Source organism: the organism of the source record quoted next, unplaced genomic scaffold (assembly GCF_019419815.1).
Source record: "Pyrus x bretschneideri cultivar Hongxiangsu unplaced genomic scaffold, Pyrus_bretschneideri_v1 Contig37, whole genome shotgun sequence".
Classification (NCBI taxonomy): Eukaryota; Viridiplantae; Streptophyta; class Magnoliopsida; order Rosales; family Rosaceae; genus Pyrus; species Pyrus x bretschneideri.
The window spans coordinates 2,412,065-2,438,086 of record NW_025999690.1 but is presented as its reverse complement, the minus strand read 5'-3'; the positions used below and the strand labels follow the sequence as shown (position 1 = coordinate 2,438,086).

Here is a 26,022-nt window from a genome sequence, read left to right as displayed (position 1 = left end):
CATGGAAATTTGAGATTTATGCATCATGGTGAATGTTGCATTCTATCAAGGTTGATTATAATATCGAAATTGAAATCATGTTTTAGAATGTACTTGATTAATGAAACTAGGAAGATTTGTGAGTAAGGTTGGTTCGGGTCGGGATCCTGAACCGAAACCCAAAGCCCGAATCCCAAACCAACTCTCTTCGAGATAGAATTCTAAAACCCGAACCGAACCGAACCGGAAACCGAACCAAAATTTTGGTATTCCCGAAACTGTTTTGGTATCTCGGTTCGGGATTGGGAATGAACGCAGTCAGATGATATCAACCTAATTTAGGAAGATCAAATGAATGCAGTCCCCAAATAACAAATTTCCAATCCCCTAATCCCAAATTTGCAGACAACCCCTCAAAAATTAAACAGTCAAGGATCGAAGAAGTCGTCAATCAAAATTAAAAAGCAGAAACATACAAAGAAATCAAGCAGTAACTGAAATTAGGGGATTTTCAAAACAAAAGTCCTAATTTTTATTCTAAATCCACAAATTGAAAGTTCAAAACCCTAATCCACAATTTCAGAATCCAAATCGAAATCAAGGGACAATAATTCATGAAGTTTGGCACCTTTAGATTAGAAAAGCTTCAATTTGGAGGTCGTTGGAGGTGTAACAGTGGAACTTTAGATCTGGAATATGGTGTAGTGGCCGATGACTCAAGCTCGACAGCCGACGTGTTGAATCTGTTAACAGAGGGAGGAGGGGGAGAGCAAAGAGTGCAGAGACACGAGGGATTAGAGAGAGTGATGAGTCCGAGTCTGTTGACATAGCGAAGGAGGAGAGGAGAGAGCACAGAGAGACTCGAGAGGTTAGAGATAGTGCAGGTCTGTCTAAGTGAGAGAGAGAGAGAGAGCACAGAGTCATTTGAGATATAAGAGAGAGGTCTTTTAGCTAACGGTTGAGATTTAATCTCAACCGAGTCCAATGCTTACGGTTTATTCAATATATGTGTATGTGTCTGTGTGTGTATATATATCAGTTCGAGATTAAAGAACATTTGGCAACCCAGTCCCAATTCCCAAGAACCGGATTCCTTCCGGATCCAAAGGAACTGAGCTTAAAGATCAAATGATCCGGACCATTGAAATTTGATCCAACGACTACAATTATTATAACTTTTAAAGGGGCCTTCTGTTTGTAGCCATTTGATCAAATTTCAATGGCCTGGATCATTTTATCCTTAGGCTCAAATTTTTTGAGTCCGAGGGGATCCAGTTCCCAATTTCAGTACCAAAGTCTCCAGATTTTTTCGGTCGGGTTCAAGTAATTAAGGATTTTTTTTTCCAGCCCTACTTGTGAGCTTGGTTGTAGAAAATCCTTCTCCAAATCTATAACTCAACATCAGGAGCATGTTGATAACATATTATAAGCCTATTTTAGTAAGAAAATAGGGAGAAGGTGTGGCACATAGAGAGTTGGGAAATTTTGGTGGTGTTCTTTCTCACCACTCTTATCTTTATTTATAATAAACATAGCATGCTTCCTTGCCTACAAGTAATACAAGGTCCACTAGGAAAGGTCTATAACACAATTCTATATACAATTTAAGATTTATACAATCACATTTCTAATTAAATTAGAACTACAACAAAATTAACTTTTTTATAATTTTAATTTATATTTTCTGTCCAAAATAGGCATTTCACATCTCCTTAAAACTTGTCCATTAAAGAGATTTCTGATCAACAAAAAGTACAAAATGCATTTCCGAAGACCGTTTGCATCGAGTTATTATCATTAATAGCCAAAATTTAACCCTTAATTTCAAAAATGTCAGTTTTTATCAAAACTTTCAAATATACCAAAAAATTCATTTAAATAGACATAAATACCCTCATAATTTAACCCAATTACACCCAAAACCAAAACCCAAAGAGGGAGGAGAAAACAATGGAGCCGCACACCAATTGCCAAGCAAACTTCCAAATTCAAAGATCGTCTTCTCGAAATTACCATGGATACAATTTTATCAAGCGATGCTTTGTCCACATTTATTGAATTGTCTTCAACTTTCTCTCTCAAAATTCCTATTTATTTTTTTTCAATTGTAATTATTTTTACTGATAATATACTCTTAATTAAGATCATTGATTCTCCTTTTATAAACATGTATCTCTACCTTTCTCTTTGAGACATCAAACACTATTTTGATTTGAGCAACACCCATGAAGAACTTTTCATCTGATAAACAAATCCATATCCTTTTCACAATTTTGGCTCAACTGTAGTTTGCATTTTAACCGTTCTTAAGAATAAATAAGAAATATTATGAATCCTACAAGGTTCTGGGCTTTTTTTTTCGCATGAAGTTCTTCCCTGGATAGTAGAACAATGGCTTTGCATTCAATGACACAACACAGATAGCAGCTTCTGCAGTTGAGGGTCAAATTTTGAGGGTATTTGGGTACTATTGCATGAGTGTTCTGTCATATTTGAAATTTTTTAATCAAACCTGACATGTATGAAAATGGTAGGTCAAGTTTTGGCTATTAATGATAAAATCTCATTTGCATCTCCCATCGAACCTCTTCTGAAGGACGGAGGAGCTTATTTGACGGACAAATACATGTGCATAAGAATGGCATGAAAAAACATACGAATTCATCTCCTTGAATCATCATCACCCTATCAAAATTCCAACTTAGCTTCCATTCTCAAACATCTTAAGCAAACCTGGGAAGTTTTGCGTCTTAACGCATCACATAACATTGTGAACCAACTCTCCACAAGAACTTGAACAACCAAAATCCCTCTCAAGGCTTATGATTCATATGTAACGTGGGAACCAGATGTGTTACATTTAAGCAACGAACACTCGTACAGCCGATTATAACCATCTCTTATTTTTGCAATCGTAGAATACAAGCAAATACAGACGTCAGTCACCTACAAACGTTGTATCTCAACTCCTGTTAACTTATCCATGAACAAAATGTACAGCACCCCATTGAGGGTATATATGAGGTATCTGAGGTGAAGGACCCTAACTGCCACCGTATTGTCAACTAATCCGATCTTTTATACCATCACACCATTTAGGGCGTCAAGCTAATCCGAGGTATTTAACTAGCAGTAGAGTATAACCAGATCATAAAGGAATTTTGTCAGGCAGGAAGAGGTACCGGAAGTGCGAATCAAATGGAAGAATCTCACAGTTGCGTGAACCAAGCAGTTTTTGTCGCCTCTGTGATATGCATTGTTCAACAAAGGCAGCTTGGTGGGGAGGAAGGTAATGTGATATCCACACAGCTAAATTTGAATCATCCACAATGCCCTTGGCAAAGCAGTGCACCATTTTTGGCACCAACAACCTCCCCCTGCTGCTAACCCCAACCGAAGCTCGAACAAAATCACGCTGGGCTTCCTGAAGCTCTTCCCTCACATTTTTAGCAGTGTAGATTCTTACCTGCATTTATGTACTTCATGTCAAAACATAAAAATACAGCTCGAGTCCTCAACTTCCGAGAGGAAACAAAAATTAATCCTTCAGCACACAGAAGAAGTGTAAAGATTACCGCTGGTGAAGAGTACATTCCACAGCTCAAAGCAAACGTTGCAAGTGGTTCATAGGTATCAATTGCAGACTTCCGTTGCTCATCTGACACCTTCAGCTTGTGAAGGGCAAGAAGCAAAGCCTGATATTTTTCACTACAATTGTCAGTCAGGGAATGAAATATATTAATGGACTAAAATCAAAATTAGTTCACAGCTATCATTAGGCAAAAGTTCATACAATTTGTGGTCTATGAAGTGGTGGCTTCATCTTCAGAATTGCATACTCAATAGCAGCTGCACTGAAAGAATGACCGCCGACAGTATAAGCTGCCTGCAAAAGTACAACACCAATCAATACACTTGGCTGGTAATTCTTTGTCAAGTAGTAAATGCAACCAAAATTCGGCATTATTTTTCCACTGTCATCCAGAACTTAAGAAATGCAAAATTATAGAGAGAACTATCAAAGAAATCGGACCTTTTGCATCAAAGAGAAGAGCTTCAAGTCACTTCTAGGGACTCCATAAGCCAAGTAAGCCTGTTCACAGTAGTAAACATTTAACTCCACAAGTTTTGCATGGATGCTTTGCAAAGTTGACCAATGCTATACTACACGTTTAAGAAAATGAAGGAAACTTACATGCATAATCAGTGCATTGTACAAGTTAATCCAGAAAGCTAGCTTCTCATTGTAACTCAGATGGATAGGGTTTACTTTTGCCAATTGCTCGACAAGTACTCTGTTCAGTTTCAGGAAAAAAGAAAGGAAGAAAAGAAAAAGTTTTGTGATGAGCTTTATATTCAAACAACAATTTTAGAAATTCCAAGACAAACGGTAAGAATTTAAACGTGCAACCATAGTTTCTACTTGTCTAACCTATTTTACAAAATGATAGGCTTAGATGTCCACATCAAGTGCAAGTAAACTCTTTTGGAATTACGAACCAACATAGTTATTACTTCATATTTACACTGTAAACTCTTTTGAGAGTTATATGGAATCTATCAACAACTTCGGTATTGTTCCAAATTAAGACTTTATCCAATCAAAGGGAAAACAACAAAGTAAAGAAAAAGGCACAATGAGTTAAAGGCTGCAAAATTCCTAGAAGATTTTTTGAATTCAGACTGTTTGTAGTATATTTTATATTTTTCACAAGAGAATTTTCTTGATGCACAACATCAAGTATAGTTTGCCAAAGAGAGACAAAACAAGAGTATTACCTGAACCTCCTCAAGGCCCCTGCAGCATATTCTAATTGCTTCTTCCCAACTGACATCCAAGAAACTTCAGTTGCTAATCCATAGTTCCCAATGTCCGCCCAACTCAGTTTTCCTCGAACTTTGTAGGGATCACAGGCATTCTCTGAAGCTAATACTTCAGAGTTACTCTGTATATCAACCTGTGGGCTCTGCACCCATGATGAGATCATCGACCGTTCAGATGATGACCACCAAGAGGAATTGGAAAGATGTCCACGGGGAGACATAGACAAGCATTGGTTCTCTTGTGCTGAAGATTTTGATTGGGTAGCTGAATCAGCCAAAGATATGAATATATTTTTCATACATCTAACCATCTCCTCTGACAGTTGGTTTGGATAATCCCAGAGGCCCTTGGGGGGCATCCCTTTAGGAAGCTTCCCGAACTCAGCAGGTTGAAAAGATTCAGAATCCATCTTCCTAGACATTTTCATATCATGGTGAATTGCAATGGAGTCCACTGCATTCTGATAATGAGTCAAAAGAAAAAATGTTATCCCATGGGTTACAGCTTAAGCTTGCTGAACATTACTCCTGCAAATAATCAATCAAGAGAGGGCAAAATCTGAGCATGAACAACTAACAGATACCTCTATTACCGACTGTAAAGATGTTCCGCCATCTGATTGTTGATCCTTTGGCTCCTGATATGAGTCATCTTCAGAGGAATGATGTAATTTACGATTGGAGTGCTCTGAAGTCCTCAAAGAAGATGAAATCTGGATGAGATTAAAAGAAGTTAAATACACTACAACAAATTTGGTAAAGACGATATGTTATGCCATCACTTATTACTGCAGGTTACCAGCTGCCTGAAACAAAAGGTTTCTAAAGGGTGTTCGATCACCCAGATACTGTTGAAAAGTAAATTGCTTACTAATTTCTTGTTAGTAAATGATTTACTTATTCAATTTACCTCTGTCCTATTGTATAACTGTTTTCTGTTGTGATAACTTGTGCTCATATGCCAAGTGTAGGGTCTTAGATTAGTTTTCATTTTCAATGGCTCAGATGCCTTGTAAGTGCCATGTGTTATAATCACAATGGCTCATGTATTTGAATGGCTGTGATGACTGATGTAAGAAAATGATCTATATGAACGAAATGCATCATTCTACAATGGTTAGAATGTTGCAGGGATTATTCCATTTCTCACTCTAGCTTTTCACTCTCTCTCTGCATTCTCTTGCTTCCTTCGTAATCCAAGAGTTCATCAATGAAAGACTACTCAAATCGCAACAGATATATCTTGTAGAAAAAAATTTCTGGTGCTTAAAAAAAATGAACCTGCAAATGGCCCATAGAGTTCACCTTTTCAAACCATCATTTCAGGAATTGGAAATAGCTCTACCTTTTTATTAGAACAAAATCTATAAAATAGTAAAAACCGTTTCGAGACATTGACATCAGCAACATTGTCAGTTTTCACTCTACTTTCAAGACACTAAAAAAATATTGAAACAATTTAAGAAGACATCAAAAGAAAACAACGGCATGGAATAATGACAAAAACAGCATACCATTAGTTTCATAATGTCAGAGGAGTGAGGAGACATGGACTGAGGAGATGGATGCCTCAGACGATATTCAGCAAGCCTTCGTTCATTTCTTTCTTGACTAAGTTGGAATTGCAAAGCAACCAACTCTTATTCAAGTTTTGAAACTGTAACCTCTAGTGCTGAAATATTGCTCAGGAGCTCTTGAGCCTGTAGAAATGGGACAGAAGACTACATCACTACCTAAAATCCCAATTTGAAACCTGGATGGTAGTTAATATAGGAACAGAGGTGGAATATGGAAAAGAGTAGTTAAAGAAAGCATTCGAACTCAAGGGAAAACAATCGCAAGGTTCAACTTAATGGGTTACAATCTTTCAAACATTCAGTGTAAATCCTAAACGCTCAAAAGCTGTGCCATCGTATGGAATATGAGTTTGATGTTGCCCATTTCCAATACACTGCTTTCGTGACAATCTTGGGGACCTTATAGAAGTTATCAGAGCCATGACTAGGCAGCAGACAAATCAATAGTATATAGAATAGAGGAAATGTGGTTTGCATTAAACTAGCCTGAACTCCATTATCAAATTCTCGCAGAAGTTAATTTAGAACTATCACAAGGATGCCCAGATAATGATTTATGAAGGGATGAAGTTAATTATGAAAACAAAATAAACAAAACAGGATAAAGGAAACATACATAGAAAGGGAGGCATGACGGACTGGAAAATTTAACAGCATTTTTCTCAATTGCATTTTCCAGGATAGTATGCAGCTCTACTTCTTGTCGCAGCTGCAGTTGCAACCTTTGTACCTATAGCGGAAGCACTTACATAGGTCAATTGTAATTTGTGACAATGACAAATATGTCCTTTAATAAACATATATATTAGCTCTTTAGACTCTGTTGCAAGAGTTTTGAACAATGAGATGGTCCCTAGCATGTCCCGGGAAATGTCTTTACCATTATACTGGAACTATGGCATGTTCTCTAGCATAACCCAAACTAGGAATTTAGCAAGATTTGAACAGATGCTATTTACTGCAGTTAAAAATAAATCCCTTGAGATCAAAATAGACATAGAGAATGGATGATGAAGCATCCAGGAAATGACAAGCAAATTTACAGCATGCTCTCTGGTTGACAATGTTATACCAATGGCTGCTAAGTCAGAAGTATTATTGAAAGTTGAAAGGAAATTTTTTGTTAACCACTACAATCCCCCAACTTTTGGAAAGAAAGAAGATGCATACGTATAGTATTACAGACACAAATAGTTGCTTCTTGTTTTCAGGTAGGAAGGAAACTTACATCCTGTTCAAGCTGGAATCTGTAATGGTAAGTATCACTACTTTTTGAGCACGACCTAAATCTTCCAATACCTTCATCGGGATTGGTCACCTAAAGATAAACAAATTATCAAAATTACAATCCATAGGAAGTGACTTAACCACCACATAAACAACAGACTTTTTGACCCGAATGAATTCATAAGTTGTAAAGATTTCAATATATACTTTGTTTGTGCAAAGATTTCAATTTATATTACAAAGCTAACCTGGGAGTGTTATCATTCTTAAAGAGAGGGAACTGTAATGTAGGAAATAATGAACTCTGGATTTGTGCAATTCGATACTTTGTTCCTATATGTACGAAATAATCTATTTGATTCCAAAATGCAGCATTGGATCAGAAAAACAATAAATTTGAAGGCATTTGCAATCAAACCTATCTAGAAAATGAATTTAAGAGACGAAAATATATTTTCCTTGCATAATCAAGCATCTCCTAGTCTAAATGTTTACTGTTGGGCTGGTTCCTAAGTATTTTCGTTACTAACATAATATTGAACTTAATTCACAGATTCAATAAAGATCATAAACTTATACTCTTAACAATCATTGAAACATGAATATGAAACAAGTGACTTCAACCATAGAGCATAAGTCGAAGGGAAAAGGAGAAAATGAGGTGGGGAATCTAACAGCATAAATTCAACTAATATAGTTTTCGAAAAGGTCTAAATTTGCTGAAACATAAATCAAGTTTATGGAAGATTTTCTTACTGATAAGAGCATATTTAGGCGACTTACTTAGCTTGTTTTCGTGCATCTATGTTGTTAATTCATATTTGTTTTAGTAGTTTAAGCCATTTTCGTGTGTTTTTAGGTTCATATGGCTAAGGAAGCAAAAAGATGCATTTTGGAGCATTTTGGAGCAAAATTGGGCTTGGAATGGATAGCATATGCTCGGAGCAAAAGGAATGGACGAAATTGAAGACCTAAAGACCTTTTGTTTGAACAATATCAAGGAATCCTACTTATTCTAGGTCACAAAACAATGTCCCTTCCAACATTGTTACCCTTGCCGTGTGTCCCTTGGTGTTTCCCTTCCTTGCCATGCAAGGAAGGGCCTTGTTTCCCATTTTAAACCATACACTCATTCACTTATCATAACCATTCACTTATCATATCATTCACTTATCAAACCACTCACTTATCACTACCATTTACTTATCACTCAACATATCATTCATTATCACTCAACATATCATTCATTTATCACTTAGCATATCATTCATTTATCACTCACCACAAACCATTCACTTATCACTTATCACTCATCACTTATCACTTATCACACCTTTTCTCCAACCTTGCCATGCATCACATGCATTTCCAACACACTCAACCCCTTTAACAACCCCACACCTTGACATTATTCTTTCATCCACCCACCACAAATCCAATCAATGCCGTGGCTCTCCATCACAATTTCAGCTTTCTTCTTTGTTGTTGCACATGCATTTTCAGCCACATACCCACTCACATGCACCCTTTAAACATTCCACCATAAAGCCACATGCAATCTCATTCATCCACCATACATTGCACATGCTTTCACAAGCTTTAACCAACACAAAACAGCCAACACATGCACCAAAAACTCCTTTGCCGTGGGTTCCCTTTGGCCCCCTTGTGCAATTCCAGCTTGCATATGCTTTCTTAGCTGTTTGTTCATATTAATTAGCCACTTGCATGCTTAAACAAACAGCCATTCACACCTTCATTCTCCTATAAAAGCCCTTGCATTCTCATCATTCAAAGCATTCCTCATTTCATACACAAACACACCACAAACACACCATTCCCAAACCCTTGTCGTGCATCTCCTTCCATTTCTGTGCAGTTTTTCTCCTTCATGGCAGCCACTATCCAACCATTTCCCATCCCTCCAAAACACTTTATACCATCACACAACCTATCCTTAAACCTTGTGCTACAACAACGAGGAAGAGAAGAGTGCCTAAACGTTCATACAATTCAAGTTTGAGTTGTTGGAATGTTTAGGTGTTTCTTTAATTTCAAAGTTCATTTTAATTCTATTTGTTTTGTATGTATGGAAGAGAAGAGTGCTTAAACGTTCATACAATTCAAGTCTTGAGTTGTTGGAATGTTTAGGTGTTTCTTTGATTTCAAAGTTATGAGGAACTAAACCCCCTTTAGGTAGGGGGTGATTCGAAACTATGTTTATATTTGCAATATGAATTGATTAACTTTCGTTGGAATTTCATAAGTTGTGGATTCAATTTGTTTAACCGTTTGATTGATAGCTTATTTATGAATGTTTATTAAGAATGCGCGCTTAATTTTCATGCATAAATATGACGCTAGAATATAAGTGAATTTCACCTAATCGTTATGAACTTATATTCACAAGTAGTGGATGTTGCTTATAAACAATCGTGTTAAACATATTCTTGGCACGAGTTTCATGCTCATCATAGTAACGAATGCCTCGTCAACACTTATAGTTTTCATAATGCTTAATGATCTTTGATTGTATCTTTATTGTGCCGTTCACGTAAAGGACTTTTGGAGAATGTTGTGAATTGCGTTGCGCAAACCCATCCAATTCATTAACTTAAGGAAAACTTGACGGTTAATTTAAGCGGACCTAATTAATCCGGAGTGTTGAGTTTCATAATTTATCGAAAGACCAACTGAGAATCAATCTTGTATGCAAGTATAACATGTGTGGAGAAGAACCCCTTAGCTAGCCTTCATTCCATTCATTCCATCACAATTTCATATTTACATTCCGCTCAGTTTATTAACTTGTTTTGTTATTTCAATTTTCGTCAAATCAAAACTTTTCCCCCCCCTTTTACTTTCTTGTTCTTTAGTGCTTAGAATCTGTTTAGTTTGTGTTTTAAAGTAGTTTGAATCAAGCCATAATCTTAAATTCGTCCAAAATTAGTTTTGAGTCTTTTGGTTTGTCTTAATGTTTTAAATTTTAGTTTTACATTCTTTGAGTCTAGTTTAGTGTTTTATATTGTTTTTACGTTCTTAAGTCAATTTAGAAGGTTTTAGCAAGCCCTCCTAATCCCCGGTCCAGAACGATCCCTACTTACATCCATACTACAATTGTCAAAAAGAGGGTTTAATTTGTACGCGTATAATTCTCGCATCAAATTTTGGCGCCGTTGCCGGGGATTAGCAACTTTGCTAGTCCCTTGTCTTTATTTTTATTTTTATTTTTTTATTTTTTTTGTTTTTCGTGAATTCTTATTTCAGATTCTTAGTTTGTTTGTTTTCTTGTTTTTCAGGTACTGTGTATGACTCGTAGCTCTCGGCCTATTATAGAGAACATCTCCGACTTTGACGGTGATTTTGAACGCACTTTGAGGAGAACGAGGAGTCAACAAGAGCCACCACAACCTGGGCTTGAAGAGGACGAAGTAGGTGTAGAAGAAAAGCCCACTGATCAAATTTTTGAAGAAGAACAAGCCATGGCAGCAGATAATAGAACCATCAAGGAGCTTTCGGCCTCGGGTTTGGATAATGCATTGCCTCTTTGTATCCAATACCCCACGGCTGCAGAGGGGACGACTGAGGTGTTTGAACTCAAATCCAGTTTGTTACACCATATTCCGAAGTTCCATGGCTTGTCTATGGAAGACCCCAACAAACACTTGAAGGAGTTCGAGGTGGTTTGTTCGAGCATGACCCCCGTCACTGTGGATGGGAGTATATTGAAGATGAAGGCTTTTCCATTTTCACTTATGGACAAGGCCAAAGATTGGCTCTACGAACTAGCCCCAGGAACGGTGACTTCGTGGGAGAGTATGAAGCGTGCTTTCTTGGAGAAATTCTTCCCTACTTCGAGAGTGATTCTCCTACGGAAGAAAATTAGTGGTATTCAACAGAATCATGGTGAGACATTCCCGGCTTACCATGAGCGCTTCAAGGGCCTTGTAGCTTCATGTCCTCAACATCAAATGAAGGAGGAACTTCTCCTTCAATATTTCTATGAGGGCCTCCTTCCTATCGAACGTCAAATGCTTGATGCCTCAGCGGGAGGAACATTGGTGGACAAAACACCAAGGGATGCCAAGATTCTCATAGCCAACCGAGCACTCAACGCTCAACAATATGAAGGAGTGGGCCAAAGGGAAGCCCCACGGCAACAAAGTGTAAATGAGGTGAGTGCTATTTCTGAAATTCAATCACAACTTGCTAATCTTACTTCTCTTGTTTCTCAGGTTGTGATTGGTCCAAAAGCACAAGAACACCAAGTTTGTGGCGTGTGCTCAATTCAAGGGCATCCATCCGACAAGTGCCCTCAACTAATCGAGAATGGTGGGTGGGAATCTGCCAATGCAATTGGTTTCCAAGGACAAAATCACAACAACCCATACTCGAACACTTACAATGCCGGATGGAGGGACCATCCAAACTTCAAATGGAGGGAGCCACAACAAGCTGCCCAACAAGGAGGATTTAGGCCAAACCCCCTTGGTTTTTATTCCAAGCCGTATGCACCCCAACAATCCCAACAACCTTCGACATCATCTCATTCAGGTACGTCCTTGGAAAGTAATCAAGCTATGCAATTACTAACCTCTATTTCGCAGGGGTTGCAAAATCAAAACAACCGGATCGAAAATAACGAGAAGGAGATGATGGATATGAAGAAACAAATGGGGCAGATTTCTGAGTTCCTTGGACAGATTAGAGATAAAGGAAAGCTTCCTAGCTCAACCACAATCAATCCAAAGGGAGGATTCGAATCCGCCAAGGCCATCACCCTAAGGAGTGGAAAAGAAGTTGGGACCGAGCCAAACAATTCCAAATCTGCCCAGGAAGTAGATGAAGAGACGACACAACCTAAGGAAGTGTCTAGCTCAACCACGGAAAGAGTGAAAAACCCAATGCCGCAGGCCTCCAATCACCCTAACTCGGCCAAATCAGGTAATTTAAGTTCAAATTCATGTACTTCACGTCCTAATCTGCCCAATGTACCTTTTCCTCGCAGGTTCATGCAAGAAAAAAAGGAAGAAAGCGAGAAGGACATTCTTGAAACGTTCCGGAAGGTGCAAGTGAACATACCGCTTCTCGATGCAATCAAACAGGTTCCAAAGTATGCTAAATTCCTCAAGGACCTATGCAATACAAAGAGAAGAAGGGCAAACAAAGAGGTAGTTAAGGTAAGCGAGAATGTGTCCGCTGTTTTGCAACGTAAACTACCTACCAAGTGCAAAGACCCCGATAGTTTCACGATTCCTTGTTTGATTGGACATAATCGTTTTGAACATGCCATGCTTGATTTAGGTGCATCCATAAATGTCATGCCTTATTCCATTTATGCATCAATGAACCTTGGCGAGTTAAAACAAGATGGCGTTATAATTCAATTGGCCGATCGTTCTAACGCTTATCCCAAGGGAGTCCTTGAGGATGTTTTAGTGCAGGTCAATCACCTTATTTTCCCCGCAGATTTCTATGTTTTAGACATGGAGGATTCAAGCCATGCTCCATCATTACCAATCTTGCTAGGACGTCCCTTCATGAAAACAGCAAGAACAAAGATTGATGTGTATACGGGAACATTGACCATGGAGTTTGATGGGGACATTATTCATTTTAATCTTTCTGAAACCATTAAACATCCAATTGAGGACCATTCTTGTTTTGCTATTGATATTGTTGATTCTTTGGCACAAGTGCATTTGGATCAAATGAACGAAGATGCACTTGAAGTAGCCTTAACCCACGGCATGCAATCTGACCATATTGCCGTACCCCCTTGTGATGAAGTACTTGAAATGGTCGCTGCCCTCGAGTCATTGCCCTTCCACTCTGGTAAGTCTCCAATCTCACTTTTAGATTCAGTTTTGACTAACAAGTTACTTCCATCAACTGAGCAGCCACCTACACTTGAGTTAAAGCCATTACCTAGTCACTTGAAGTATGTGTTCTTAGGCCAAGATCAAACGCTACCCGTCATCATTTCAAACTTAATCACGGCTCAAGAAGAAGACAAGTTGATAAGGGTGTTAAAAGAGCACAAATCTGCCATTGGATGGACTTTGGCGGATATCAAAGGCATTAGTCCCACCACGTGCATGCATCGCATCCTTTTGGAGGAGGAAGCCAAGCCATCTCGTGAAGCTCAACGTCGCCTTAATCCACCTATGATGGAAGTAGTGAAAAAGGAGGTTATAAAATTACTTGATTGTGGTGTTATACATCCTATTTCTGATAGTCGTTGGGTGTCACCTGTGCAGGTTGTTCCAAAGAAGTCTGGCGTCACAGTGGTGAAGAATGAAGAACAAGAGCTTGTCCCCACTCGTGTTGTGACTGGTTGGCGTGTTTGCATTGATTACAGGAAGTTAAATGCCATGACAAGGAAGGATCACTTTCCATTACCATTCCTCGACCAAATGTTGGAAAGGTTAGCCGGTTATGAATTTTATTGCTTTCTTGATGGATATTCCGGATATAACCAGATTGTGATCGCTCCGGAGGACCAAGAGAAGACAACATTTACATGCCCCTTTGGCACTTTTGCATATAGACGCATGCCATTTGGCTTGTGCAATGCTCCGGCGACGTTTCAACGATGCATGGTGAGTATATTCTCTGATTATGTGGAGAAGATTATTGAGATATTCATGGATGATTTTAGCGTGTTTGGAAATTCATTTGATCATTGCTTGAATAATCTGACTTTAATCTTGAAACGTTGTGTTGAAACGAATCTTGTACTTAATTGGGAAAAATGCCACTTCATGGTTAAGCAAGGTATTGTTCTAGGCCATATCATTTCTGAAAAAGGCATTGAAGTAGATAAATCTAAGGTAGACCTTGTTCGCCACTTACCCTCTCCAACTTCGGTTAGAGAGGTTCGTTCGTTTCTTGGCCACGCAGGTTTTTATAGGCGTTTCATTAAGGATTTCTCCAAGATTGCACAGCCACTATGCCGGTTACTTCAGAAAGAGGTGGTTTTCGAGTTTGATGAAGCATGCTCCACGGCATTCCAGCACTTGAAGGAAGCTCTCACTTCGGCTCCTATTATCACACCTCCAGATTGGAGCCTTCCATTCGAGTTAATGTGTGATGCGTCGGACTATGCCATTGGTGCTGTTTTGGGACAGCGAAAGAATAAGCAACCCCACGTTATCTATTATGCTTCTAGGACACTAAATGATGCTCAATTAAATTATTCAACCACTGAGAAAGAATTACTTGCTGTGGTTTTTGCATTAGATAAGTTCCGATCTTACTTACTTGGTACTAAAGTCGTTATTTTTACTGATCATGCAGCTCTCAAATATTTGCTCACGAAAAAGGAGGCCAAGCCTAGATTGATTCGATGGATGTTGCTTCTACAAGAGTTTGACATTGAGATTAGGGATAAGAAGGGCGTGGAGAATGTGGTGGCTGACCACCTAAGCCGAATGGTGCATGAGGAAGCAATGCCAATTTCTGAAACCTTTCCCGATGAACAATTAATGTCTATCCAGGTAAGTGAGCCTTGGTACGCAGATTTGGTGAACTTTTTGGTGTCTAAACGTACCCCTAGCACACTTAATAGGAATCAATGTGATAAGCTTAGAAAGGATGCTAGGTTTTATGTTTGGGATGACCCGTACCTTTGGAAATTTTGTCCCGATCAGATTGTCCGACGTTGTGTGAATGAATCTGAGTTTCAATCTATTTTAACATTTTGTCATTCATATGCATGTGGGGGACATTTTGGCACCCAACGCACTGCCCTTAAAGTCTTAAAATGTGGGTTTTATTGGCCAACCATCTTTAGGGATGCTAGGACGTTTTGCCTTACATGTGATCGGTGTCAAAGAATGGGTAATATAAATGCTAAGGATCAAATGCCACAAACCCCTATACTTTCTGTTGAAATATTTGATGTGTGGGGCATTGATTTTATGGGTCCTTTTCCTTCATCACATAGTTTTCTCTATATCTTGTTGGCAGTGGATTATGTTTCCAAATGGGTGGAAGCAAAAGCCACCCGTACTAACGATTCCAAGGTAGTTGCAGATTTTGTGAAATCTAACATTTTTGCTAGGTTCGGAATGCCTCGAGTTCTTATAAGTGATGGAGGCTCACATTTCTGTAATCGTACAATTGAGGCCTTGCTCAAGAAGTACAGCGTTACACATAGGGTGTCCACACCCTATCATCCTCAAACAAGCAGGCAAGCCGAGGTGTCGAATCGGGAGATAAAACAGATTCTTGAGAAGACAGTGGGTCCAACAAGAAAAGATTGGAGCTTAAGGCTAGAAGATGCATTGTGGGCTTATAGGACCGCCTACAAAACACCCATAGGAATGTCCCCCTTTCGGCTTGTTTATGGCAAGCCATGTCACTTACCTGTGGAATTGGAGCACAAGGCTCATTGGGCCGTGAGGAAGTTCAACATGGATGTGGATGCAGCGGGAATTCATCGTAAGCTTCAATTGAATGAACTTGAGGAGATACGGAATGAAGCTTATGAGAATGCTCGCCTTTACAAGGAAAAGACGAAGGCCTTTCATGATAAGATGATTCGCACCAAGTCCTTCTCTGTTGGACAGAAAGTGTTGTTGTTTAATTCTCGTCTTCGTCTATTTCCGGGTAAATTACGTTCACGTTGGATTGGACCCTTTGTTATTACTAACGTTTTTCCTCATGGTGCAGTCCAAGTTCGTAGCTTCAAAACAGGTCAAGAGTTTAAGGTGAACGGGCATCGTTTGAAGGCCTATTATGAGAACTTTGTGGAGCACACCGTGGATGACACTCCCTTGGGTACCGTGGGCTCCAATTTGGAGTAAATGGATTCTTCGTCCGGCTGCAAGACGTAAAAGAAAGCGCTACTTGGGAGGCAACCCAATACAGTGAATAAAGCTTTGTCATTGATTTCCGAGTGATTGTAATCCAAAAAAAAAAAAAAAAAAAAAAAAAAAAAAAAAAAAGTGAGCTTGTTCATTAATTTTTGAGAAATTACAATTGTATAAAAACATGGTAGAAAGATGGAGTTTTCACAAAGGTTGTGTACTTGAGGCCCCACTACGTGGCAACACTCTCGGAACAAGAGGCATCGGAACAGGAGGTCTCGGAGCAGAAGGCATTGGAGCAAGAGGCATCGGAGAAGAAGGCATAGGAGCGGGAGGCACCAAAGATAGATCATTCAAGGCCCCAAACCTTGGTGGAACGCTGAATGACCCAGGAAAGAGATGCCTCTGGAAGAAAGCTGCAAGCCGTTGACGGTCATCAAGCTCATCAAGCTTCCTCTTCATGCCTGTTGAATAATTGTTGGCAAGCACGTGCAAACTTCGGTTCTCGTACTTAAGCTGTTTGATCTCCTGCTTAAGACTCTCCACCTCCGCCATCAAGGATTCAACCTGACGGGAGCGAGCAAGAAGGCGTTGGCCCATGTTGGACACAGAGCCAGCACACTGAACACTCAGAGCCAGGGATTCTTGAACGGCCAACTCATCGGACCGTCCTGAAAGCAGCTGACTGTCTTTGGGAGTGAGGAGGTTCCGAGCCACTATCGTAGCTGTTGTGGGATCCGTCATCACAGAGTCCTCATCTGTAAGAGGGCCATGGGAAGATAAGAAAGACGGGCACCATACCTTACCCTGATGAGACGCGACCGGATCACTGCTTAGACTCAAATCTAAGCAAAGGTTTGATGGGTTGGATGAGCTAGCCATTGTTCACGAAGTTAAAAGAGAAGGGGTGGACGGAGTAGATTTTCAAACGGGCCGGAGACGATTTCTGGGCAATTTTCAAGTGTGCATGCTAGAGGTGATCAATCACCTCTATTAAAGGAGAGGCGTTCACCAATTCAGAATGAAGAGACACCACTCTTCAAAACCGGAATTTCCGGCGTAAAGATCACCAGCTCGTCAGACGCAATCCCAGCTTTTCAGAAGACGCGTGGAAGGTGAGAAATCAGCTGCACACTTTAGCCGACAAATGTGGGAGACAAAGCCGAAAGCTCCCGGCTTTCCAGAAAGCGTGTGCATATTTTTCGAAAACTCTCGGCTTTGCAGAAAACGCGTGCCACGTGTCAAAAGATCTCAGACAGAGCTGCATCCGCGCTACTACGTGTCGTTCAGAAAGCGAAGGGGCGACTGCTCAGAAATCGAAGAGGCGTCTTCAAAGATCGAAGAGTCATCACTATTCCAAAAAAGCCGGATTTGCGGGATCAAAATGTTTGGCGACAACGGTAAAAGAACAGTACCACCACTTGCTATTGAATTCCCTATATATGTCGACCTTCATTTTTTTTGGCAAAGCAGAACTGAAGAAAATGCCCAACTCTTTCTCACCTCCGAGGGCGCACTCCCAGCAAAGCTTTTCAAAATACTCCATTCTTTCTTCTTCCCCAAAGATGATACCAGATGCCTGGAGTACAGATGACCCAGGAGGAAACAGCACCACAAATACATGTGCTGATTCATTCACCGCTTCTTCAAAAGCAAAGGTATCTCATATCATCAAGGGCAAAAGCAAAGGTATCTCATATCATGCTCTTTCCCTGTCTTTTTCTTTGTCCTTGATATTACTTGCATGGCAAAGTGAAAGAAGTAATCAGCCGGCACTTGGAGTCTATCTAGACTCTATTCCCTGGTTGCTTACCTAGCTTTGCTGAGCTATCCTCTAACCCTCTTCAATACGAATTGGAGAGGTTGAACAAAGAAACAGATAAAGCTCAGACCTTCGGGGGAGACCAAAGGAAGCCTGCTGCCCAGTTCAAGAGTAGCACAAAGGAAAATCAACGATGGGAGCAGCGCAGTTCAAGAGTAAGCCTGTGGAATCACAAAGATCCAAGCCTCACTGCAATGATCAAGGAGAAGATGGAACGAACACTCCACAAACAGATTTGCATTTCTAAACTCTTCTCTTTGTTAGATACATTCTGCCATGTTTAGTATTTTTAGTTGCTGTTTTATATGTTTTCTTTTGTTTGGAGTGTTTTAAGCTTAAAACATTGAGGACAATGTTTGATTTAAGTGTGGGGGGGGTAACTAAGTATGTTGATGCAAATTTGTTGGATTTTATCACCCATAACTTCAAGTATTGATCCTTACTGTTTCAAAATGTTTTTAAACTGTTTTAATGTGTTTTGACTTAAAAATTCGAAAATCCCATAAAATTTTGAAAAATTGTTTTGAAAAACCCAAAAAGAGTTGTTTTTGTGTGTTTGTGTCGTAGGTTACCTTCCAACACAATGATGAGGATTTGGTTTTTAATTGCATGACGGTTAAAGAAAGTTACAAACATGGATGGACGTTTGATTTACTCTTGGTATATGCTTGGTTATCGTTATAATGTATGACTTCACATGCAATCATAAAAGAAAAAAAAATTAGTTATGTAACATGCTTGAAGGAATGAGCTCAAACTAACACTACATCCCTGTGAGAATTGAGCTTAAACGTTTATTTGGAGAGTTAAAATCTGTGCATTCTTTGTTTTCTAAAGTCGTTGCATGATCTCATTATTCTTTGCTTGGTTGCTACTTAGAAGGCGTTTCATCACTTAGTTCCAAATGCTAGAACTCATGCCCATTTCATTCAAAGCATGTCATTGATTTGCATAACACGTATTCAAGATGAAGTTGTGTAGTGAACACCAAAGCCAAATTGCCATATTTCCCTTTTCATTTGTTTTATAGGATTTAACCCCGTTGAGCCTTGTGTAGCCTACTTTCTTTGTTAACCCACATTATCTTCACCTAGCCTAGATTAGGAACATCCGTACCCTTGTTCTTGAAGCATAGTAAGCATGAATGAATTCCCTTTGATTAATGTGTGCAGAAAATAAGTGTGGGGGAAAGTGTATTCATGTGAGTTTTTGTGCCATAGGCACGTTGAAAAAAAAAAAAAAAAAAAAAAAAAAATTGGAAAAGAGTTGAAAATAGTTGAAAAGTATTGGTTGTTGAAGTAAGGGCCCAAAACAATGAATTAGGCCCTAAGAGTTGTTTGAATCCCCCCTATTTGTTTAAAAGTTGATTTCTGCATTCTAAGGGAATTCTAGGTCTTAATTTCATTACTTTACTTATTATTGCTTGAAGAACGTTTGTTATTCCTTACCTTCCCTTGTTAGCCAAAACCCCAAGCCCCGTTACAACCCTTGACTTCTATCTTGAGTGTTGTGCATTTCAAATGTGGAGTTTGAATTTGGTATGAGCATATGGTGTCACTGGTTCTCGCATCTAAGTAGTAGCATTCCATTCATGAGATCATATCTAAACATGCTTATTAACTCCAGAAATCGCGTTCTTTGTGATACATATATGTGAGTGTTCGTTTTCATGTTTACATCAATCTCTCACATATAACTAGTGTAGGGTGTGTAGTCAGAAAATCTGTGTGAAAATCGAGTGCATATCTTGTAAGGAATTGAGCAAATTCTTTAAGGCATGTTACTACATTCAAAACATGGTTTTAAACGCTTAATTGTGAACTAGTATATGGTGACTATGATTAAGAATGTACTTAAGTGTGAAGATGACTAAAATCTGTGGGAATGATGATTTTTAACGTGTCATGTGCATTGGAAATCCCTAAGACAGTTGTTGGAAGGTTTAGGTTGTGTTTTACTTGTTTTGTTTCGTTTCGTTTTGTTTTGTTTTTCTTTCTGTTTTGCTCGAGGACTAGCAAAAGATAAGTGTGGGGGTATTTGATAGGAGCATATTTAGGCGACTTACTTAGCTTGTTTTCGTGCATCTATGTTGTTAATTCATATTTGTTTTAGTAGTTTAAGCCATTTTCGTGTGTTTTTAGGTTCATATGGCTAAGGAAGCAAAAAGATGCATTTTGGAGCATTTTGGAGCAAAATTGGGCTTGGAATGGATAGCATATGCTCGGAGCAAAAGGAATGGACGAAATTGAAGACCTAAAGACCTTTTGTTTGAACAATATCAAGGAATCCTACTTATTCTAGGTCACAAAACAATGTCCCTTCCAACATTGTTACCCTTGCCGTGTGTCCCTTGGTGTTTCCCTTCCTTGCCATGTAAGGAAGGGCCTTGTTTCCCATTTTAAACCATACACTCATTCACTTATCATAACCATTCACTTATCATATCATTCACTTATCAAACCACTCACTTATCACTACCATTTACTTATCACTCAACATATCATTCATTTATCACTCAACATATCATTCATTTATCACTTAGCATATCATTCATTTATCACTCACCACAAACCATTCACTTATCACTTATCACTCATCACTTATCACTTATCACACCTTTTCTCCAACCTTGCCATGCATCACATGCATTTCCAACACACTCAACCCCTTTAACAACCCCACACCTTGACATTATTCTTTCATCCACCCACCACAAATCCAATCAATGCCGTGGCTCTCCATCACAATTTCAGCTTTCTTCTTTGTTGTTGCACATGCATTTTCAGCCACATACCCACTCACATGCACCCTTTAAACATTCCACCATAAAGCCACATGCAATCTCATTCATCCACCATACATTGCACATGCTTTCACAAGCTTTAACCAACACAAAACAGCCAACACATGCACCAAAAACTCCTTTGCCGTGGGTTCCCTTTGGCCCCCTTGTGCAATTCCAGCTTGCATATGCTTTCTTAGCTGTTTGTTCATCATTAATTAGCCACTTGCATGCTTAAACAAACAGCCATTCACACCTTCATTCTCCTATAAAAGCCCTTGCATTCTCATCATTCAAAGCATTCCTCATTTCATACACAAACACACCACAAACACACCATTTCCCAAACCCTTGTCGTGCATCTCCTTCCATTTCTGTGCAGTTTTTCTCCTTCATTGCAGCCACTATCCAACCATTTCCCATCCCTCCAAAACACTTTATACCATCACACAACCTATCCTTAAACCTTGTGCTACAACAACGAGGAAGAGAAGAGTGCCTAAACGTTCATACAATTCAAGTTTGAGTTGTTGGAATGTTTAGGTGTTTCTTTAATTTCAAAGTTTCATTTTAATTCTATTTGTTTTGTATGTATGGAAGAGAAGAGTGCTTAAACGTTCATACAATTCAAGTCTTGAGTTGTTGGAATGTTTAGGTGTTTCTTTGATTTCAAAGTTATGAGGAACTAAACCCCCTTTAGGTAGGGGGTGATTCGAAACTATGTTTATATTTGCAATATGAATTGATTAACTTTCGTTGGAATTTCATAAGTTGTGGATTCAATTTGTTTAACCGTTTGATTGATAGCTTATTTATGAATGTTTATTAAGAATGCGCGCTTAATTTTCATGCATAAATATGACGCTAGAATATAAGTGAATTTCACCTAATCGTTATGAACTTATATTCACAAGTAGTGGAGGTTGCTTATAAACAATCGTGTTAAACATATTCTTGGCACGAGTTTCATGCTCATCATAGTAACGAATGCCTCGTCAACACTTATAGTTTTCACAATGCTTAATGATCTTTGATTGTATCTTTATTGTGCCGTTCACGTAAAGGACTTTTGGAAAATGTTGTGAATTGCGTTGCGCAAACCCATCCAATTCATTAACTTAAGGAAAACTTGACGGTTAATTTAAGCGGACCTAATTAATCCGGAGTGTTGAGTTTCATAATTTATCGAAAGACCAACTGAGAATCAATCTTGTATGCAAGTATAACATGTGTGGAGAAGAACCCCTTAGCTAGCCTTCATTCCATTCATTCCATCACAATTTCATATTTACATTCCGCTCAGTTTATTAACTTGTTTTGTTATTTCAATTTTCGTCAAATCAAAACTTTCCCCCCCCCTTTTACTTTCTTGTTCTTTAGTGCTTAGAATCTGTTTAGTTTGTGTTTTTAAAGTAGTTTGAATCAAGCCATAATCTTAAATTCGTCCAAAATTAGTTTTGAGTCTTTTGGTTTGTCTTAATGTTTTAAATTTTAGTTTTACATTCTTTGAGTCTAGTTTAGTGTTTTATATTGTTTTTACGTTCTTAAGTCAATTTAGAAGGTTTTAGCAAGCCCTCCTAATCCCCGGTCCAGAACGATCCCTACTTACATCCATACTACAATTGTCAAAAAGAGGGTTTAATTTGTACGCGTATAATTCTCGCATCACTTACCTGTGAAAATGAGTTCTCACTCTGAAGCTCTTTGGCAGAATATGACTGAATTTCCGAATTACTAGTGATGCTAGAATGCGAATATTTACAAAACGAAACGCTTCTGGAAATTGCAACCAAACAAAACAATAAATCATTATCAATGAAATATCTTAATGACCCACTTCATATACCAAAAAACTGTAGAGTAACAACGAAGAACATGAATGCACACTCACTGGCTCAAGGCAGTTTGCACAAACGGTGAGTCACACATCTTGCAATCATGGAGTTTGGATTTTACCACTTAAAGCACATCCTGAAATCACCGAAAACAGATTGGTTTCTGGTACTAGAAGCTATGCCTTCCCAGTTCCCACACATACAAACAAGCATCACAACATCCTGCAAATCCCACTTCAAATGTAAAACACCTGTCTTTTTTTTCCAATTTTTAATGAAGAGTTTCAGGATGTTTTGTGGAAGACAACCTCAGTATATCTCAGAAACAAGCGTGAATGAGATGTAAAGATTAGAAACAAGGCATTGGGCACCTGTGAACCATATGAGGACAAACAAACTCATGAATGCCACAGCTACCAGTCATTTTCAGTACAACCATACAAACATTATCAAGACCAGATTCGTTAAACCAAATTCGGTTTCGAATTAAGACACAACTACCTCAAATCATTGCAATAATAAAAGGGAAATTTGGTAAACCACCTTCTGCACTTCCACCATACAGCAATCAATTACAAATTTACTGTTCACATTCCATCAGATTCAGGGCTTCCAAAAATAGCAGTCAATTTGGAAAAATCATGAGGGTATGATATTCTACAAAAAGGAAAAGGCAGAATGATTAGGTTCTAGATCATCAGAGTAAAGGGTTTTTTGCACAGTGGGTGGTGGTAGGACACCAAATGCAAAAACACAAAATTGCTAAAGAACAAAAGTGGGGGCACTTCCTAAACCCTCGTGGGAGACAAAAGTAATTCCATGGTGAATTAATAGGACTGCAATCGTCAAACCCTCTTAGAGTCTTCCAAAGTTCTTTTGGAGAGGAAATTGGTTGTTTTTTTGCCCCCATTACCTTCATTTCCATGGAATTTTAAAAAATAATAAAAAATCTTTTTGATAGAAGCCCTGTAATGGGAGAAAAATCGTTACTGTGGCATCCTAGACTAATAATGCAACAACAAACTCAGCGAGATTTCACTTATATCATAGTCTGACTGAGATTCAAAAGTGCAGGTCAATAAAGGCGAAGGTGTTTACTTTGCCTTGCAAAAGATTCCAATCAATACGTCATGAACTAAATTAGTCAAAGAAATAAGCAGCACAAGATACAAATCCAGAGGACGGATCCCGGTGGTCCCCCATTAGCCCAAAAGACCCTCTCAATTTTTCACAACCGACCTATAAAAAATTAAAAGATCCCTCCTTTTCTGAGTGCTCAGTAAGATTACAAGCACAACAAAACAAGAACATGCAGATGCAAATTGATATCAAAAACCAAAAAATAGGACCGGAAGTTAAAAGGGGTTGTTACTTGTTACTTGTTAGCTCAAAAAATAAGCAGAAAAGCAGAAAGATGCATACATATAACCTAGAGCAAGATTTCACCAACTGACCCAAATTTCCTGCAACTGTAAAGACCTCTCTCTCTCTCTCTCTCTCTCTCTCTCTCTCTCTCTCTCTCTAGAACTTCAACCAATTCTCCCTCCTGAAACTCAAAGCTTTGTGCACCTCAAAAGTGACAAGGATGCGGCTGGGCAGATTAAGACTTGATAAGTAACAAGGATTTTATGCAAATATAGAAACAAAATGTTTGGAGAACAGAGAAAAATACCTCCAAACAGCAAAACACTAAAATAGTAGCTGCCCCTTGACTAACAGTGGAGCCAAGGGTTTGACACTTCGGTTTAATTTGATCTTCCAAAAAATTTGCTTTTTTCAGAAGTGCTTTTGAAATTTGAAATTTCGAGAAGAAACCCAGTTGCCAGAAAACGATGCTGATTATGTTACTGGCCACATGGGTACATGGGCTGGTTGTGTTGAATGAAATCGCATCCTCCATGTATCTGGAGATGTGTGAAGTAAAAGCATTTGTTTGATACTTGACAGCAGTAACAGATTTGCAGTCACAGTTACCACGGCACCAAGAATATAATAAAAAAAAATGATTTGAAAATTTAAGTTGTAACGATAAAGATAAAATAAAAGGTAAAATGAATAATATTAGGATTGACTTTTTAATGTAAAAATATGATTTTTCGTTAAAGTGAACAGTACCGAAAGCTTTTGGTTAAAGTTTCCCATAATAAAGGGAGGCATGAGCATAATGGGTAATTAAAATTCTCGTTTAAAAGTTTTGGGTTGAACTTTTTAAGGGGAAGTGTTATTGGCACTTCAAAAATCACATTTTACACTCTTATAGGTGTATTTTTCTTTCTAAATATATAAAATTTGGAGTGTAGAATGAGAAATTTAGAGTGTCAATAACAATTCCCCATTTTTAGTGGTTTTTTTTGTTACACAGCATTTTTAATACGACTTTTATGGTGAAAAAATTTTCATGGTGAGCTTGGTTAGCAACTGAAGCCCAAATACAAACTTTTGTTAGTCTTCTATTAAACAAACACCCTTGACTATAACGTGAACGGATCAAATTCGTCATTTCAATCCTAATTATCTTTTTTTTTTTTGCCAAAAGGAGGACAACTGGTGGCAAACCATGATTATCTACCATTCTGAGTGTAGAGATGTTATGGAAAATTTCACCATACCGATGATCACAATTAAACAGACTCACCAGCTCGAAGCATCAAATCCATAACCTTCCATATTTTTTTGTTTATTGAAGATCACACTCTGCACTCTTACCATTAAACCACTTGTTGTGGTTAATTACATCTTATGTTGATGTGGTGATTGATTCCTTAGAAATTTGGTGGACGACCCATCTCTTCTCCTCCTTCACTTGGCGATGGACCCCACCGGACAATTGTATCTCCTAGATTTAAACATGTATGTAATTCAGTTTTTTCTTTTTTAATATTAAAATAAGTTTCATTGGTGGACCAAATTTTTTTATTTTTAGGAAATACACCTTCCTTTTACTAAAATATAAAACGACACCTTCATTTTCGATACAAACACATTCACCATTTAAATACTCAATATTTCAACTTCAAGAACAAAAGGAAGCAATCATCGCCAGGTGATGAAGGAGAAAAAAGAGGTCATCAACCAAATTTTTACGGGATCAATCACCAAATCAAACATAAGATGTAATTTGAATTGAATGATGAATTTGACCCCTCTACATACTTGTCACGTG

The 26,022-nt window shown here is 38.5% G+C and overlaps 1 pseudogene; it reads right to left on the bottom strand.

Annotated features, from left to right (window-relative positions):
• Window positions 1-2,772: 2,772 nt before the first annotated feature.
• LOC125468358 lies at window positions 2,773-24,238 on the bottom strand (annotated as a pseudogene).
• Between the last annotated feature and the right edge of the window lie 1,784 nt (window positions 24,239-26,022).